This window comes from Prinia subflava, chromosome 18, assembly GCF_021018805.1.
Source record: "Prinia subflava isolate CZ2003 ecotype Zambia chromosome 18, Cam_Psub_1.2, whole genome shotgun sequence".
NCBI lineage: Eukaryota > Metazoa > Chordata > Aves > Passeriformes > Cisticolidae > Prinia > Prinia subflava.
Genome location: NC_086264.1, coordinates 5,302,135 through 5,322,098, shown reverse-complemented (window position 1 = coordinate 5,322,098; position 19,964 = coordinate 5,302,135). Strand labels below are relative to the sequence as shown.

The 19,964-nt window shown below is 38.6% G+C and overlaps 1 long non-coding RNA gene across 9 annotated transcripts in view; it reads right to left on the bottom strand.

Annotated features, from left to right (window-relative positions):
• Positions 1-19,964, bottom strand: part of LOC134559934 (uncharacterized) — a 163,036-nt gene that overhangs the window by 85,766 nt on the left and 57,306 nt on the right. The window contains exon 3 of one of the 9 annotated variants that reach the window (XR_010082628.1): positions 18,250-18,363. The exons of the other annotated variants lie outside the window; for them this stretch is intronic. This is a non-coding gene — a long non-coding RNA (uncharacterized LOC134559934). The remainder of the gene's footprint in view (positions 1-18,249; positions 18,364-19,964) is intronic. 9 annotated transcript variants of the gene reach the window in all.

Sequence of the window (19,964 nt, the reverse complement as noted above, 5' to 3'; positions counted from 1 at the left end):
TACAAAGTACCTGTGAACTCTTTCCTTGAAGTTGTACTTTTCACGACTTTTTGGTGGGAGTTCCAGTCATTATTAAGAAGAAAATTGCACAATTCCAAATGCCTAAGCAGCAGTACCAAGCATAAGCCTTTCAGAAGGCTTGTTTTCCAGACCTCTCTGTGAACCACTGTATTTTCTGTGATCCCCAATTTAAAACCAGAAAGACTTGTGTGCATTATTGGAACAGAAATTATGAACACTCTGATTATTTCTCTTTCTACTTGTGCTCCTTTCATTTGTGTTTTCCCCTCTTCCTGTTACAATCTCCAGGTATTTCAGCCTTTTTTAAGTTATAATACTCAGTGTATTCAGAGGATCTGGACATATCACTCACCAGTGTACCCAAATCAAGCTGAGCAGCTGCAGCAACTCCAGTGTTGTTGATTCGGTGTGATTTAGCTTTACAGTGCAATTAAGCACCTAGCCCTTAATCTGATAAGAAGCTCACAAACAAATAAATACATTAGTACCCTAGGTTATGCACCAATATGCTCCCAAAAGCAACAGTTTGGTGGCAGGGACCCATTACTTTACAGTTTGTGACCCACAGATACAGTAATTGACAACAAAATGGGAGCCACATGACCCAGTTTCTCAGTCTCTCAGATAAAAGAGTTAGACTGTTCAAAGATTCCCAGGGAAGCTAAGATCAAAGCCCACAAACAATCTCATGGCTGGTTAGTGACGTGACCAGCCACTGTTGGGTAGCAGGGAAAGAAGGGAATGTTCAGTTTGATTCATAAGCGTGATGAACAACAGCTTTATAATTCACAATGAAGGGCAGATCCCTAAGAGGCACCAAAACTTTTCTCCAGTAAATGCAGGACCACGAACTGATCAAACCAAAAAAACAAAGCTGGAAAAGGCCTGAAAAAAGGCACTTGGTGTAGAGATCATGATTTAGATTAAAACAAATGCAAAGGATAAATGTGATCCTGAACAGTGCTGTATGGAAAAACACTGAAATCACCAGGCAAGTAACAGTGACCCGGGCTCTGCTGTGCGCCCTGTCCAAAGAAGGCCACGGCTATGAACAGTCTAGTCAGAAAGAGGATCTGAATCATTCTCTGCTTCAGCTTTAAATAAGGATGACTTTTGGTACTCAACAATTCAGGAAAATAAACTTCATTTAAAACAGTTTATAATTTAAAAATGGGTTATTTGAAAACAAATTGTTGGCATTTAATCGGTGGAAAACCTCTCAGTGCTGGGTTTTCATCTCTCCTGTAAATCTATCTTTGTCTATCCTGCAGTAAAACCATGTAATTAAATATGTCACTCATTCAGGAAGGTGGTGCAGATCTATTACTGGATTCCCTCCTCAGAGGCCACTGCATATTTCCTCCTCTTCCAAACTGCTGTGGGGTTTTCTGGTGCCTGCTCTATGAGCAGATATTCCCAGAGACTTACTGCATTTATTTAAACAAACTGCAATATAGATAGATAGATAGATAGATGTATTAAAAAAAAAATTAGAGCAAGTAGCGATGACAAAAAAAAAGCCACAAGTTTTTCTGCATCTGTTTTTGTTACACATGGTAACCAGGGAGATGAAAATATCCGCAGTCCTTGGTTCTGCTACTCATAACAAAGTGCTTCTGCTTTATACACTGAATGGTTTCATTTGATTTTTTTAAGAGACTGAAAATAAACACAATCTCTATGCATAGTTTCCTCTGTTTTCAGGGACTATGACCTTTGACTCCTGTAAATCTATTTAAAGCTAATGTCTAAAGATCTGTTGTTCTAAGGATGTACAAAATATACCTAAGATTTATGTAACAATAAATCTTTCCTGGGCTTTCCTTTGTCAATTTCATTTCATTAACCAAAGCCAGTAACCAAAATGAGCTGCACATCCTCTGGAAGCTATCTAATGGGTTATTTATTTTTATTACAAACAATCATTTGTTTGTATCTCATATTAATGTTGAAGGCAGATGAAGACATAAGGATTTACTGTCTCCAACAGATGTGCAGTAGCCCTACAAACAAGAGTTATTATTATTACAAAAACTCATTAATGCCATGATAGGCATTCATCTCCGAAAACAACCCCACTAAAATAAGCCAGATACAAAATATGGGCTACTGCACAAAGCACTCTTGAAAACAATATTTGCTGCCTTTTGAAAGTCATGGAAAATCTTACAATAATACCATTTTAAGACTGCTCTTGAAATTTTCTTGATCCTCTTATTTCACGCTTAAACCACTATTCCCACTTCCACCAGCCCCAGATTTACACTGACTTAAACTTTTTAAAAATATATGTATTTCTTCTCAACAAGTACTGTCACCACTCCAGTGGTCTGAATAAGTTTTAAATTGGTGAAAAAAAGCTTGTTTAGATGACACACGTGGTTTTCTAGACATATTGCTTCAAACCATCTCCTTTCCCAGAGGAAAAAACTAAGCTAAAGTGATTGGAAAGAAAAACTACAAAACAAAAAGTAAATTAATCCAACTACTTGGGAAGATGTTTGTCATTTGAGAAAAGACCACAAAACCATATCTAAAGAAAGACAGTAACTTCGTTAAACAGCCAGCTGGGTCAAAATTAAGATAAGAAACAAAGAGAAAGATTGCAATACACAGTTCCTGGAAAAATATCAGACTGTGATCCATAAAGATCCATACTGGATGAAGTTTACAGTCATGGAAGGAGCTAATTAGTATCACCTAGCTATAAACACTTTAAAAACTGGTAAGAGACACAAGGTAAGCTCTTCCTAGAAGAGCTGCTGAATACATATCCAGACTGATGAGGTGTATGTTTAATAAATCTTTTAATAATGAAGAAATTCAAGAAGATTGGAAGAATGCTGATCATTTGCCAGTGCCCACAAAGGGCAAGGGATGACACAGGTAATTGCAGGCTGGTTAGTGACATCTATTTTTGGTAAAACACTGGAACACCTAAAGGAGATTGAGCTGATAAAGAGATAGGAAGATTACTACTGCCAGTCAGCATGCTTTTATGGAGAGCAGATCTTGTCAGATATCCCATTCAACCTTTTGAGATCATACATTTCACTAGTGGAAGCAATGGCACAGATGTAATAATCTGAGACCTCTGTAAGACATGCACTTCTGATTTGTTTACCACTATCCCGTATCAGTGAGATACATATCAACAGAGTAAGATCAACCTTAAAATGAGGAATAAGCACCGAATGGAAGTTCACTAACAGAGGCCCTGACAAATTGGTACTAACTCCAATGCAATTCAGCATTTTCATGGGTGATCTGTGATTATTAATTACCACTGACTGCACTCTGGGGCTTGCAGAGACACACACACACATATCACTACAGACCAATACAGTTAGAGATTGAGCCTTAAAAAGCAGCAATAGGAAGGGATTTATGTGTCAGAGTGTCTAGGCAATTTAAATTGAGTTTCATCTCCATCTTTCATTTCTCTTAAGAAACCCAGAATACATGGAGAGGGGAGTATTGCACAGAAATGTATTTTAACCTCTAGACTGAAGATGATTAAACATCTAAGGAAGATTTGTTCATAGATTTGGTGTTAACTTTCTAAGAAGAAGACTGGAAACCTGAAATACCTAAGGTGAAAGAAGCTATATAAATGAGAGCTTGCAAAAATCCGTATCATGAGATGAGATATGTTTGAAAATCTCTTTTCATTCCTTTAAAGTGAGAATACTGGAGAAGGATCACGGTGTGCAAATACCTTCATGAAGAGAAAATACAGACACTAAACAATATTTAAATTTAACAAAGAACTGAATTTCAAGATCCAACATCTGTGTAATGTTTAGATTCAACTTTCCCTTAACTCACACTGGGCAGTCACCAGATATGTAAAAGCCAAATATGAATTAATTTTTTTTAAAGAAAATCTTCTAGGGGAAATTAAAAAAAAAGGCCTTGTAAATAGGGGCTCATTGTCTCTGGTTGAGGTCTGGCCTCTTTTTCCAAAAGATCCCTTTTTAAGGCAGTTCTTGTGCTCTTTTCTATAAACGGAATTTCTTAGTTGGGCAAATGGCTGTGACAGTTCCCACCACAGACCACACTGCTTCCCAGAGACAGGACACACTGGAACAGGTTAGTACTACAGGAATATCCAAATGCCACGTTCACAAGAGGGCTAGCTGCATGTAAGATTGTGTCTTCAATTACTAAATAAGGATAAAAGAGCTGTGAATTCAAAAATTTTTAAGATCATTTCAGTATCATCTCACAGTTCATTTATGAGGATATTTCCAGCCTTTTCTTCTTACCACCATGAAGATATTTTCCCTATCATTGTCAGGTGACAGATGTTTTTTAAACTTTCAGGAAGGCAGCATTCCTGCCTTATGGGCCTATCTTTTTCAGGTGAGATGGACAAAATGGAACAAAAAAAAAGAAAAGGTTATTTTAAAGTGTAATGAAACAGAAACCTCAAAAGGCTCAAGTATAAAAATATAAAGCAAGAGTCTTACAAACTAACTCAGGCAGCCTTCTCTCTTCAGCAGAGGCATCATTAAAAAAAGTGCTTATAATATGAGAAGCAGATGGATTTGGGAATACTGGAGGAGCAGATGGGGAGCACTGGGAACAGGAAGTCTGCTGTGGGAGGACAGCTAGGAGGGCAAGCTGTTCTTATACTCAGGGCTGTGGAAGTGGTGGCAAGCTGCTCACACCTGATGCAGCACCAGGTGAGGAGCCTGTAGGGGCACATGAAACAGGGAGGGGATGTGATTGAGCTGATGAGGAAGGAAAGAGTTCAGCAGATGCATTTCATATTCACTGGGAAGGGTTCTGCTCGTTTTGGGAATGTTAAGGGGGTGGATGTCCCAACAGTCAGGGTTACATAAAAGTAGACCCCGCAGTTGCCTGCGGATTTAAAAAAACCAGTTGGCTCACACCAGCAGTATTGCTCATTGTTAGGCTTGAGAACAGATGTTTAATTCATGAAAATCAGAAGAGCTATATGAATTTCAGTGGAGATATGGCAGCTTATGATTACTGACAGCTTTAGGTCTGTTTGTCATTAACTAATAACTTATCATCAACAAATAACATACTTTGTATATTTACAGCACTAATGATTTTTAGATTGAAAAAGTTATTTCCCTGTCAAAATGAGCTAAGTAAGCTGATGTTTACTGTCTTTCTCAGTTCTGTTGCTGCCACTGACACTGATTTTCACTCGCTTTAGCTGGGTAAATATTTGGTATTTTATCAAGTATTATGTCATTCTCAGTATATGGTTCACAATCTGGTTGCTTAAGTTTCTGTGGCATGCATTAGTCAATTGGAGATTGACATATGAGTTTGATTTAGGCTAAAAAATATGAACCAGAGCAGAGGATGAAGAATTCAATTTATAACCACCAAAATTGCAAGGAAAATATAACCGAGAACAATGTTGGCATTCCTCAAAATAGCAGATATATGTGTGGTTGTGGTTAGGAATGGGAGGGCAAAGGGGAGGATTTTCCAAAGGAATGGAATAGAAATTTTACAGTGGTTTGTCTGGCCCTTCTATTCATAGAAATTGTTAACTCCCTAAATCAAGTCAGTACAAAAGATCATTTGCATTTTAAATAATGGGTTTTGCCTAAGACTCTTAACTCATTTTATTAAACAAATGAGTAAATAATTAGGTACAAAAGACAACTAGAGGATAAAAATTCATATTAGCAAAACATCTCCAAATTGTAAGGCTACACCATATGATCCTCTGGGAGGCATTGCAAAAGCATTTCAAAATCTACCCATTTTCTCATTTCCTCAATCTTTGATTCTTTCTTCTAGTCTCTGCACTAACTAGGTGAATTTTACTTTATTAACTGTTTTTCTGAGGAGAAGCCTTCCCTAAACACTATTCACTGAAATGTCTCCCAAACTGGCTTTGCTCAGGTCTTCATTCGCACATGCAAAAGTACAGACAATGCAAGAGAACAAGTTGTCACCCATGTTCGGCAGTAATTTCAAAAAACATGAGACCAGGGATAAGGAGACAGCTGCCTTATAAATGGGCTTCATTTTGTTTCTCCCTTTACCTGTGGCACAGGCAGCCTTGCTCTTTACTCATATTTCCTCTACTTTCCCTCACGGACAACATGTCACTCTGTATCTATACACTGTACAAACATTCCATTCAGAAAATATGGAAGAAAAAGAAAAAAAAACACCAACCCTTAGAGATTGGGGGTTGCCTTCCTTACCCTCACCCTTGACTGTGTAACAGAGACCATGAAAATTTTTCCTCACTTTTCCTGGTATTTTTATTCTGCTTTTCGAAATTTCTTATCCAGATGTGGTTTGTTTTCAGCTATAACCCCACTGCTAAACCCACAGCATCTTCTTAAAGCTGACAAGAACCAGTAGTTCATTTATTGATGATTTCTCCCATTAGATCACCTCGTGAGACTTCCTGACATTGAATTTCACTCTAGAATTCTCCTTCAAGCTCTCTGGAGGCCAAACATTGTGCCACAGGCCTTAAATCAGGGAGACATCAATACACCACCATTTCCTGAGGCTCCTGGAGTGGCATAGAATTGATTAGATGTGCCCAGGTTATCCTCTAAGGCAACGTGTTCTGGAGAGGCCATTCTTCCTCTATTGGTGCTGATAAAAGTCTTTCCCAAAGCTCTTCAGCTTGTGAGGAAGAGATGCTGAACAAATACAGAGGGAGCAGACTGGCAATGAGAATCAGAGAGAAGTTGTCTTTTTCTCTACAGGAGTTCTTCTCTGCTTCTCATCTCTCTGCTAAGTCACCAGACTTTGTCTCTGCTCCACTTTTGAACAAGCTGAGCAACAGGAGATAAGTAACTTGAACTTTTTAAATTTTATACTCTCATCATGTTTATTTAGGTTTAAAACTAAAACGAATCAATGCATTCACTCCCAAAACCTTATTATGGGTAACTATCCAAATACATTTGGTTACACAGTCTAACAGAAAGGCTAAGAAGGTTGTTTTAAAAAATACAGTTCATTTTGAAAGAGAAACAAGCAGTATGTTACATGGATGACAATCACTGCTCATTTTGAAAATGTGCAATAAATAAGGGGGACTGGCAGGCAACAGCAGCAGCAACTCTGCTCAGGAAACGTCTTAAAATATTAATAACTGCATACACCTAAATGAAAAAACAACAACACATCTGCTCAAGCCATTATAAAGTCATAGAAATGCATTTGTGTCAGACACTTAAAGCTTCCTGCTTGTCTTCTTCCTGTTCCACATTGATTCCATAATGCATTGGCATTGCTGAGTAAGCTCCTGGGAAGTGCAACCAAATATAGTTTCAGAAGCTCAAGAGATGAAGTGGAGTCTGATCTAGTTTGCAATAAGGGCAATAAACAAAACAAAGAAAAAAAGCTCCTGAAAGAATTGTTTTTCTATGGAAATCCTACCCATGATCTTTTTTTGATTCTAGGGAAGAATGTCAATATTGAAGTAGCTTAACTTAGTAGAAGCATTTAATTCTCTTGAGTGTAGCTTTATAAGAGGTCTAGAATGTCCTGGCTAATAAATGTCTCAGTTCAAATTAAATAAATCAGAGTGACAGCATTGTAATGGTTTAATTTTATAATCTGCATATAAACTTAGTGCACTGTAACAGACTTGTCCTGATTTATTTATGCCTGTACCAAGATCCATACATTTAGCATCTCACAATTCAATCAAGCTAGGAAAACAAAATCCTGCATGCTGCATTAGTATTCATTATACAGCTTAGGAATAGGTTAAGCCAGAGTTTCTAAATACTTCCTTTTCCAGGGTACCTGAACAGATATGAGGTATTCTCTGGGCCTCCAGTCTTAACTCACAGGGGGAAAAAAATAATAACTGGACATAATGGAACAGGATAAAAATGTGATGAGAAATTCTTAATATTCTTAGTGTTTTGGAGCTAGGATAGCACTCTAAATATGAAAGGTGCCTGGGTTATAAAATTAAGAAGTAGAAGTACAAGGCAGTTTAAAAAAAGAACAGTTTGGGTCATGTTTAGGCTCCACAGAAAGGGATTCATGCTAATTGCTACACAGTCTCTAGATGTCCCATCAGACAAGACCCGTCCTGGAATATAACCATACCCTTCATTTCTCACCTTTTACAAACAAGTCGGCCACAACAAGGAATTCCCATAAATCCTGTTCCTGTGAAACCCACAGAGGTTCTAGATTGTGCCGGGAAACCATAGGCACTGAGACAAAGAGCCTTCTTCAAACAAACTATGTCAGATCTGTTTCAAGCATATTCAGAGTTGGCAACACATCTCTTCCCAGCCTCCCTTCCAACCCTATGAACCAGGAATTACTTCTGACTTTATGCTTACTTGCAATTTTGGCATCTTGATAGAATCATCACAGAATTTTTTCTGTTCTTTTTTATATTGTTTGTTGACTCATATTGCCTAAATTTTTGCTGCAACACTTACATTTCCAGAACAGGCATAACCTAAGAATCTGTGTAGACGTCACCTTTTCCTATGTCTTCCCAGAAGCTTGGGCTAGAACTGCCAATAACTCACTCCCTCTTATTTCCCCTAAATTGTTTGATATTCTATATTTCTTGTTAGTAAAAGGGTTCTTCCTCAGAAGCATCCCCGGGAAGCAGTATTCCTGCATGATAGAAATGCTAAATACATAGTCTGAAAATAATCTATCCATTTTTTGTACTATCACCTGACCACTTTTTGAAGATTTTCTGAGGGAAATGGCGATATGGTTTTGTATGTCCTAAATGCCAAGATAAACTGAAAGATAATGGTAGGGTTATTAAGATAAAGTCATGTCAAGAATGCCATTATCTTGAAAAGTATAATTTTAATTTTTGATCACTTTCCTCACTCTCATGCAACACAAAGTGGCCAGTTCTTCAGAGCTTGAGTAGATACAGCCAGTCAGAACCTCCTCTGCGTGTATTTATTCCTACGTTGTGGTCTATCCCACTACGGTGAATTAACTCACAGCTATCACCATCCAACACTGGCAGCTTTTGAAACACCTTCTACAGCAGCTCGTTGCAAAGACATTCAAGCATTAACTTCCTCCTGAAGCTTATGTGAGCAAAGAGCCTGTGTGAAGGCATTTTTAATAACGGTACCTGATGCATTGTCCCATAAGGCTGAAAAGCTGTCAACAGTTTGAGTACTGTGATAGGGCAGATCAGAGCTATTCCAGACACACTTTCACATATAATGGAGGCTATCAGACTTGTATTTCGGCTTTGCTTTGCCTTTATCTCTTTTAAGATGTATTTTTTTCAGGTAAGTAACTGCCATAGGATGTCACCCATAGAAATCTCACAAGAAAAAAATTTCTGGATATTATAAACCATGAACCATGAAAAGACCTAGCAGAAGGGAGAAGAGGGATTAAGCAAGAAGTTGGCATCGTCCAGCTGTGGTATAAACTCTGTGTCTTGCACCTCAGTGATTGTGCAGCTAGATAGTTAATGTGCATTCACATTCACTGTGCTCAAAAAAGCTCGTGCTTTTGGGGATGAGGACATTGACTGCTGGAAAAATGCATGGTTTGGAGGGTGAGGACATCGACTTCCTTTTTATATTTGCTATTCTAATTATACTGTCCTGATTTCAAATTAAAGACACAATGGCTTTTGCTTTTCCATTATGTAATTATAGATTTCTGTAAACATTCTTTCCTTTGTTGGTTTGCTCTGCGTGCAGATTTTTTTAAAACGCACAAAGCAATCAAAATAAATTCTGAAATCAAAACAAAGAGAAAACAAATGGCGCCTCAGATATTCCCTTAAAAATTAGCTCTGTGCATCATCCTCAGGCACTTTTGTCATCTGTTGCTGTAATAACAGCTCTGATTACACCAACACTCACCAAACTGCACTTGGCTGACTATAGGGCACTTCCCAGCAGCTAAGTGAGTATCTCTGAAGCACTGCTCGCTTCCAGCCCAGTACCAGATTCTGTCCTATCACATCAACAGCCACAGAGCCGAGAAACGGAGATTTCTTGCACATGGTCTCCATGGTGTTGATGTTTTTTTTCCCCAAACAGACAGATGCAGATTAAGCAATGCATGTCAATCTCATTAGGAGACTGTGAAATGTGCAGAAAGTTTGTTACACACTCATGCAATCATACACATTGTGAACATCCTGTTTATTTGGCCTCTTCTCTGATGATTGGCTGTGGTGTTTCAGCACATTACTGACAGCTGGGAATTGCTCCAATGGAACATGCTTTTCCTATGACAAAGATCCAGAGAGCAGCAGTAACATGTGTCTGCTCATTATTTCAGCCGTACAGAAAAAAAAAATTTAAAAAACCCCAGCACAGTCCCTCCAAATGAATAGCACATTGGTTGTCTGAGCCGGGCTGCAGCTCCACTAGACGGGCCCTCGACGACCTTTAGAGGCCATCTGAGATAATAAATCCTCGGACCCCCAGTTCCGGAATGCTTTGGGCAAGGTCAGGATGGCAAATTTCCCACTTCCACAATATCAGATGTTACGGTAATTCCTTTTAGCTAATGTGTAAGAGCAAAGGAATGTCTTCAAACCTCATCTAGGCCCTGTGGAATCTGTTGAAAATGCATGACAGCTGCGGGCTTTGGCTGGGGTCTGCCTGTGAATATATGAGATTTGGAAGCCTTTCAGACAGGGAAAGGAGGGAATGACTGTACATTCGATGTGTACCATCAGTCTCTCCCCTCCCTTTCCAGCCCCATTTCACACCACACAGCCGTGTCACAGCTCCACGGTCACGGCTGTCACGCATTCTTTACGACTGAGTGTCACGGCCAGCACACAGAAATACAGATGTGCAGGCGTGTGCACCTTCACACAGGCACGCAAATGAAAAGAGGGATAAAAAGATGGATTTCCATAAGGTCTGAGAACAGGAAATTGAGTAGCTCCCACATATTTTAATAAAATTGATAGGGAGCAAAGATGTAAGAAACTAAGCAGTGGATTGCTGCTTGATGTATCTGGATGTCCAAGGAGGGAAGAATCACACATGAATTCTCTTGTTACCCGTTCTCCAGAATTCAGGTCATGCAAGAGACCATGGTCCCCCATCCCATATCCTTATTTTCAAGCAAATGATGGTGGCCCCCTACACATCTGTTTTCTTAAGCAAAAAACTCTACATCAGCTAGCCTATTTATCTTCTTCACAGTCTCGTGTTTTCCAAGGACTTTATAGTCTTGACTTCTCTGTTCTGGTCCTCAGATCCAAGGTCTGCAGCATGTGTGGGAAACTCCACTTGCCATGCACATAAATTACCAAGATACAAGGCATGGAAGGATCAAAACAACAGTCTTGGAGAGATACCTCCTCTACACATAGGTTTTCCAATCTGGAGTTGACAACCCAGACTAACACAAGCTTCAACTATTCTTGAAGCACTTCAACAGTGTGAAAAAGCTCCCAGCACGAGGGGCTTCTTCCAATAACCTCAGTATTGCACACAGTGTTTCATAAACTTTTATTATATCACACACACTGCCATGGAGGCACCTGCATATAGACTGTGTCCATCTTTTACCCTGAAAATAGGAACAACCTGCTTTATGTGCAATAATAGCCATTACAAATTGTTATTACCACCAGTATAAAATTAAATGAAAGAACAGATTCAGCAATATCTGGATACAATGCACCTGATGGTGAGAGACTTGGAGCAAGTACTTCTCCCAGATTCCAAAAATGGTCTTTAGTTTCCAAAAGAAGCAAAGAAAGGACCGGTCTGAGAACTTGAAAACAGGACTCAAAATATGTGTGGGGCTGTCACACATGAGCTGCAGCACAGAGGGAAGAGGAATTGAGAGATTAGAAGTATATTAGTTATAGAGATTAAAGACAACACACTCATGGTTTCTTACAAGTAGCTGAAGAGCACAGCAAGGCTAAACTTATTAGCCAAAGTCTGGGCAAGAGAGATAATGGTCTTAGGTAAAATCAAAATATATTGAAAACTTTTTCCACTTTTTGCCAAAGGGAGAAGGGCTGGAAAGGTTATAATTTGTCCCAGATTTTCATAGGACTGGAAGGAAAAACAATTTCATGGCTGGTTTCAAGTAAAGACAGTTGAAAGGACTTACTTAAACAAAAAGAATTTTGAAAAATAGAGTTTTATCTGCTTCAGAATGCAGATGTTGAATTAGGGAGCTGGAGCTGCTTTGTTCTGCCATATATCTAGCAAGCATCTACTTACATATATTTACACAAGATGCATTTTTAATGAAGGAAAGTGGAATTATCATCCACTGAAAAACAGCGTTGTATTTGATTCTGCAAAATATTTCAATCCCTCTGTTTAGGGGCTCATAACCAGCATCTACAAACTTAATATGTTCACACTTCATGGAAGACTAGATGCTGTAATTATCCTTATTTTTGTACTGCTCACGATGTCAAATATCACCTCAAACTCCACCTTCTAGCACTGTACTGGGTTTGTGCTCAGTATGGTGGAAGGAGACTCTGCTGGATTTTCCATTATTTACTAATCTGCCTTCCTCAGGTGGAGGTGCCTGTTCTCTACTCCATGCTACCTTAGCTAATCCCTGAGCCCCATACCAAACTGACTTAACACCTTTTAGCTTTAACTCAGCATCATTATGTAAAATGCAGTGCTGGTAAACATTGACAGGTTGTTCTCTCCAAGCATGCAAAAAATTAACATGTTTGGCCCACTGGCATTGTTATAAACTGTGTGCTGCTTTACAGTAGATAAGCCTTCCTTCCAGATTTTGTAATTCCTAGGTGAACACTGGAGTTTCTATTGTTAGTTTCTATTTCTTGTAGAAGGAGATATTTTCATGAACAAATTGCTTACATATTGATTTTTTTCCAGCAAATGCTTAGTCAGAGAGCCACAGGCACACAGCATTTTTTAGTTTATTCACAGATATTCTTCCTTTGACTGTGCACAGAAAATGGGCTAGATCATCAAGAGGTAAGGACCCTACCACTCAAACAGATGGAATTCTCTCTGGAAAGAATGAACAATGAGTGACTCTGAACTCATACAAAAGATACAACAATCATAGGTCACTGAATAAAATAATTCCCTTCATTCAGTGATCAAAAGTTCTAACTCCCCTCTGCCAGAGGAACATCAGGGATAAGGATTCACTTTGCAATTGCTATAATTGACATGAATTGACCACACTGACCTGGTTCTCCGGAGCAGTGATGCTTCAGAGCTGATGTAATCTTAAAACCCAAAGACTAATTGTTCATTTGTTATGCCTGTGGATACAGAAAGCTTCCAATCATTACCACAGGAGAAAGAAACCCAGAGAGATGTGTGCAGAACTGGTACAGCACCAGTCATTTGAAGTTCCATTCACTTTTCTCAGTTTTCCTGGAAATATTTACTAACAGACAAGTTTTTGCCTAACCAAGGCTAGTTTTTGCCCAACCAAGAGGGAGCTCTTATATAGAGACCTTTAAAAAATATTTTAAAAGCCAAAGAAATGAACCATTCCAGTAACACTACTGTAGTGGTTGGTGACATTAAAGCAGGCTATGGTACCACTCTGTTTTTAAGATAAAGTGAATGACAGTACACAAAACCAAGTACAACTCTCTTTTCAGTGTGGAAAACAAACCACGCCTGATTAACAGACAAATTCTCCACAGGTAATATTAGTCTGTCTACTGCATTTGACATGGTTTGTAATCCTGTCTCTGCTTAATTGGGAGTTTTACCCATGATTTCAGAGGGATTTTACCTACTGCCCTGCTTTTCTGCAAACTTCCTGACCCCTGGTAAAGTGCACAAGGAGCCTAAAGCAAGGGAAGAGCTCTGTTCAGAACATACTATCAAACTTCAAAACCAGCTTATTTTCAAAATTACAGCTACTGGAGATTTTTTTTTTCTCAGAAGTCTACAGTCATGCCGGGTTTTTTCTTAGTAAATTATCAGCCAATCCCTTCCACAGTCACAGCTGATTTTCTTCCACACTCAAGAATTTTCAACAGAGCTTAATCAATTCAGCAAAAAAGAAGTTGCATTAAATGTACATGGAATTCACAAGGATAAACTTTCTTTGTGGAACCTTATCAAATAGCAGGGGATTTTTTTGTGTGATCAGTGGCTCTTTCAATTATGTCACTGGGGCAGATTCAGCACTTTAAAACAACAGTAGAAATGTAGAGGAAATCCGTGTATTTAACTTGGTCTCCGGGGATTTCACCTAGATTTACACTGCTGTCAATAAGATGAGAATTTTGCCCATTGTTTAGATTAGGTCATTTTGCAATGTGATAATAGCACTATTTCAGAGCACTCACTCCCAAGAAATGTCAAGTAATATATGCCACTACCCTCAGCTTTTTCAAATAATGAGAAGCAGCCTGCACATCATTACATAATAAAGACACAAAAAAAAAAAAAAAAACCCACACCAGAAAACAGCTATTTATTTAAAATTCTATAAGCCCCATATGGAAATACATTTTTAACCCTAACCCCAGAGAAGCTGTAAAGTGTTTTGACCATGGCAGCCATTCATCTTTCAACAAGATTATTTTCCAGGCATGGCCTAAACAGGTTTTTATAGGCAAAAAAAATTATTGAATATTCAGCAGAGAAATGCTTACTGAAATTCAGGGAATACCAATATCTAAAATATTTCATCTACCAGAATGCCTTCCAATCTGGTTTTAATATTCATCTTCTAGCTTGCATTTAGACACGAAGAAAAAAACCTCTTTAATGACTAAGTAAAAAGAATTTGTACAAGCCTTTCCAAACTTCTAATTATACAAATAGTCGTGATTCCAAACTGCACATAATAATTAAAGTAGCATGTTCCACCTCAGGAAAATCCACTTTTCATATTGGATGTCACCCTTGGTTGCACAGAGTGGAAGAACATTTCTGTTTTCTTACATATGCTTTCCATTTGGTATCTAAAAGTGATATTGCCATATGATATATAAACAAAACAGCAAGCTGCTGGAAAAAGTGCTCAGAAGAGTGACATATAAATCTTTAGGGTCTTCTCACAGCATAACAGGTACCACTTTTAATCAGTTTCTCTAAACATCTACTCGCTCCATCAGGACATGGGATGGTCACATACCTGAGAACAGAGCAACCTGCCAGAACAGGCATTCCCACTTCCCTTTATTTCCTTCTCACAGCCTAAGAACTGCATCCTCTGGTTAATTCTTTCACCTCCCTACACCATGGAGGCAAGGCTCAGTAAGGAATTTGAAACTGACTGATGAGTTGACCCCGAAGAGAAATCCTCTGTCAGCTCCACTCAGACATATAATGGAGTAAGTGCGAGCAGTCTCCCAAAATTCCTGGAAATACCTCATCATGTGCTTCTCTTCACACTCACTTCCACAGGGCAGCCAGAATCACACAGCAGGATTTTTCCCAATAGGCACATTTAACCAAAATAAAGGAGTCAAATGTAAGAGTCTCTCTCCTCCATCACCTGGCTGAGTTAGTGGCAATGAATTGCTAAATATTTTAAAACAGGTCCTTCATTTCATTATTCCAAACTTGCTTTGCTTGGTAACCCTTGATATATAACCAAAACAAGGTGTGTACTGCTGTTCTACAAGCAAAATATATCAACCCTATATCTCGGGTCACCTGTGGGATGACACAGAAAGAGTAGGACTGGAGTGTGGTGCCAGGCCAAGAGGCACATCCTCAGCAGGATCTCCTTACACAGAATCCAGCTTCTCTTGGCACCAGGTTTCCAAAGGAGCAAATTCTGAAATTGTCATTTGTGCAGTGAGCGAAGACTGAGGTATATTCTAGTAATGGGTTTGTCTCAGGTTTGTCTCACTGAACTGGGTTTTTCTCAAAACTAGGCAGGACCAATACCATATAAACTTTCTTGTCTCCTCTGACCTAGCTTTACACCTGACTGGTCAACTTTCTCACATTATCTATTTTTTCAGTAGGAGATATATAAAGTGAGTAAAATTTGAATGATATTGCATTCATTTCATGCATTCCTATTAACAAACACAATATTCAGGGATGAAAGCAATTGTGTTATCACTTAAATTGTAGAATATTTAAAGATGTGGCTTGGAAAATACAAAAATCCATAACAGCTGCAATAGAACATCCACTGCAATCCCAAAATAAGCACAGCAGCAAGGTCTGCAAATTGCCTGCAATTTGCAAAAGACAAATTTCCTTAGGTAAAAGTAGTTACTATTCAGCATGGCTTGGGTTTCCAGTAAGTTGCTCTCCTGAGATCTGCTTTTATAATCATTCCCGTCTCAGAAAGAAATATAGTATTTCCAACAAATCTGTATCAGCAAAATCACGTTGTCCATAAAGCTTGATTGGCTGGCTGGAATTCTCATATGCACTGTTTTCAATTCAATTGTGTCTTTTGGGCGTCCTCCACTTGCAGGGGAAATAAACAAGAATAATTTTGATGTATGCTAATTTATGTCCTTCTCAGCACAGTGAAGTAATAAACCCCAGGAGCCACAGAAGCTTTAACAAGGCCAAGACAAGAGATAACCCAAAGTTTTCAGTGGATTAGTACAAATCCACACCCCACCAAAACTGACTTAAAATCTTGCCATAGTGATTCTATATGTACAGCATAAATAATGTTTCCTACTAACCCTCTCTATAATGTATATATAATGTAGTCCTTCACCCTGTCCCAGGAACTGGTGCACTGAGCCCAAAACAGAATTCTCTCTAAATCTGGGGGTGTACTTCATGGCTATTTTGGTTTGTACTAGCTAGGAACCTACCAAGCTCTTTGGGCTCCTTTGGGCTTGTTCCCTAGGAATTAATGTGGAATATGAAGGAAAAATCATCCTCCCAAGATAAGGCTGGGTGAATTCTTCTAATATACTCCTGATGGCATAATAGAAAGTCACTAGCATATGTGATGCATGTTTTCCTTTTCCTTTTCTTACCCAGAGTTACTGAAATCTCAACTGAAATTTCGTTCATTCATTTCCTTCTCTCCCTTGTGGCACATTGAAAGCTCATATCAAGTATTGTGAAAACACAGACACAGAAACATGGAAAACCTAGCTAAGAAAAATCTTCCTAAGGTGCCTTTTTTTTCTGCAATGTTGCTATTGTTTAATCATAAACCCCTCATAATTTCAAGAGTAAAAATATTAACTCCAAGTATTCATGCAGTCCAGCAACAGGTCAAATAAACTGTTAACCTCTTATCAGGGACGGAGCAGGATCAGACCCCAACAAACTCAGATGTGTCCAGTTTGAGACTGGGAGATGTTTAATATTTAATATTGAATATTTAGTATCTCAGAATCGCATGATGAAATTCTAAAGGACTTCAGCTGGGCCCAAATAGAAACAGATTAAAATAATCTTCTTTCCTCAGCCTTCTCCAGTATGCTCTACCTAAGTCTCCCAGAAAAGCAAGCCATCACACATTGCTTGAAAAGATTCAAACTACAGCTACCTTGAGATAACCAAGAGAGTTTCAAGTTAGAAGGGCAAGGGTGCTGAAAAGAGCACATCATAGGGAACAGCAAGTCTGGGCTGGAGTTCCCTCTTGAGGAAGCTCACTGTTGTCTTTTGATATCCATTGCTTTTCAGTCTTAATTCAAAACAAACAAAACCCAACCAAATACAAACAAAAAATCCATAACAACCACCACCTCTAGAACAACACTTCTGTCTGATCTTTCCTTTTTTGGGTTATTTAAGGAAAACAGCAAAAGTTATAATCAAATTAAATAACTTGCCCACCTTTTGAGCCTGTATATTTGGTGATGTTTCATTTTTAATAACAGCAGGGCTTTCACTAGACTCCCTTCCCTGAGGCTCAGGAAGACCTGTTAATCTGGAAGTTTGGAGAACTCCTAAATAATGCGTAGTTTTAAAGGTGGGCAAGATCTGCTGGGCTGTTCACTGCTATCAGCATCCCCACTCTGGGTGTTGGCATGTTCTCTCCTTAGAGGTTTTCATAAATGGGACAAAAGTGAAAGTTTTGTTATTTCCTTGGACATTTGCTGTTTTACAGGAGACAGTCTAGTGTTAATATCTGTACAATAGCCTTTTCAAATCGATTTGAGTTAAAATCAACACGCCACCAAAAAAAAATTTAAGAAGTTTCAACATAAATTAACCTATCAAATATAGCCAAAAAGCTTGTAAACTTTTTGCCAGGTATTAAAATTAGATTCCAAAGCAGGAAAAAGAATCACTTTTAAAGAAGTTTCAGAGACTCTACATAAAGAGTATCAAACCTAAAAGCTTTTCTCACCTATTCTCACAATGGTACAGCACTTATTTCACAGCATTTTAAGCAAGGAATCTTCTGAGTCACCAGGGATTGAAGGAGTTTGCGGATTTGGCAGGCAGCCGACCAGGATATGAACTGCAACACAACAACAGGCAAATGACAGTGGCATTCTCCTCACAGAACCCTTCAGTTTCTGCAGCTGGACCTCACAGGCCCAGAGACCCCAACACTACCATAAGAGGCATTTTGGAGTTAAGAAGATATTCAAACAATCAAAAATGTGAAAAGAGTGTCTCCATGCAGGCTCAGTTCTTGTCACAGAGGTGTCATCCTAGATCCCAATACATGACTGCTGCAGCCAGCACTTGGAGACGCTGCTCATTGTTGACACCCTAGATCACAGGGGACTCTGTATTTAATTGCATATGGGAAAAAAACCCTAAAAAAATTCAAATTTTTTTCCTAGATAATAATAAAAATGCTCATCAAAGAACAATTAAAATGCATTTCAATCAGAAAAAAAGAATTAGGGAGAAAATAAAAGGAAAAAACCATAACCACATTCTACAGTAGAGAACTGGAGGGCACAGCTGTCCTTGAGCACTCATACCCTGCTATGTTCCCAGCTAGAGAAATCCTAAACCATTCAAATACCCAGACAATGAACTTCATAGGCAGAGTTCAAACTTTGGGCTTTCCCCCACAGTCACAAGGCCTCCAGACCCCAGATCCAGAAGTAACAGGTTCAGATGTGAGAAGCCACGGGCTGTAACCACAGAGGATCAGCTGCTGCAACAATCACATTCACAACAACTCTGATCCCAAAATGTAGTTTTAGATAAGTGAACAAAATTAATTCTATCCTTATATTCACTACAACAAGCATATACTAAAAATAAATGCATCTACTTCCCAAAATAATGAGAGGTGAGGTCTAAGGGGTCCAGATTTATTTCTTGCTTGTGCTGTATTACACTTACATTTCACATCTACATTGCACAGCAATCTTTCTAGGCAAAACCCACTGAGACTCAAAGAATTGACACGGCGTGTTAATCAAACCAAGGATATGGATCAGTGCCGACAAGATGCAGGAATCCTTTACTCATGACACATCTCTTTCCTCTCACCCTCACAAATTTTAGTAGTATCAGGTCAAAACAAACTCTTGAGGTAGGACTTGAAAGAAGAACTGAATAAAACAGCTTTCATCAGAGCAGTTCCCCTTCCCAAGTACACTGCACCACAATCCAACCACCACATCAAACAGATGCCAGCTTCTTTGTGAAAGGCATCACTCAAAATTTAATGATTCCACAGAGCTATGGAATTAGGGAACGCAACTCTTCAAAAGTCAGGTTCTCTTTTCTGTCCAGAAAATTATGTGCAAATGTGATGCAATAGGAAAGTATGTCTCTATAACATTCATTTCAGATTGTGTTGCACAGCTTTATATGAAAAGCTATACACAGAAATGACTTACTGTAAATCCGAATCATTATTTACAATGAGATTTTTTAATGGACATGGGAAAAGAAAAATCCAGAGTGCTTTGATTTTATGAATTGTCAATGGGCAGGATATTATTTTGAAAACATAAAATCTAGAAATTATTAAGAGCTTAGATTCTACTCATGTTGATTTGTTTTTGCATTGTAGGATTGCATTAGGATAATTTTTTTTTTTTTGCTTAGTGACAGATACACTCTTCTATATCTTCAGAGAAGCCACACTGC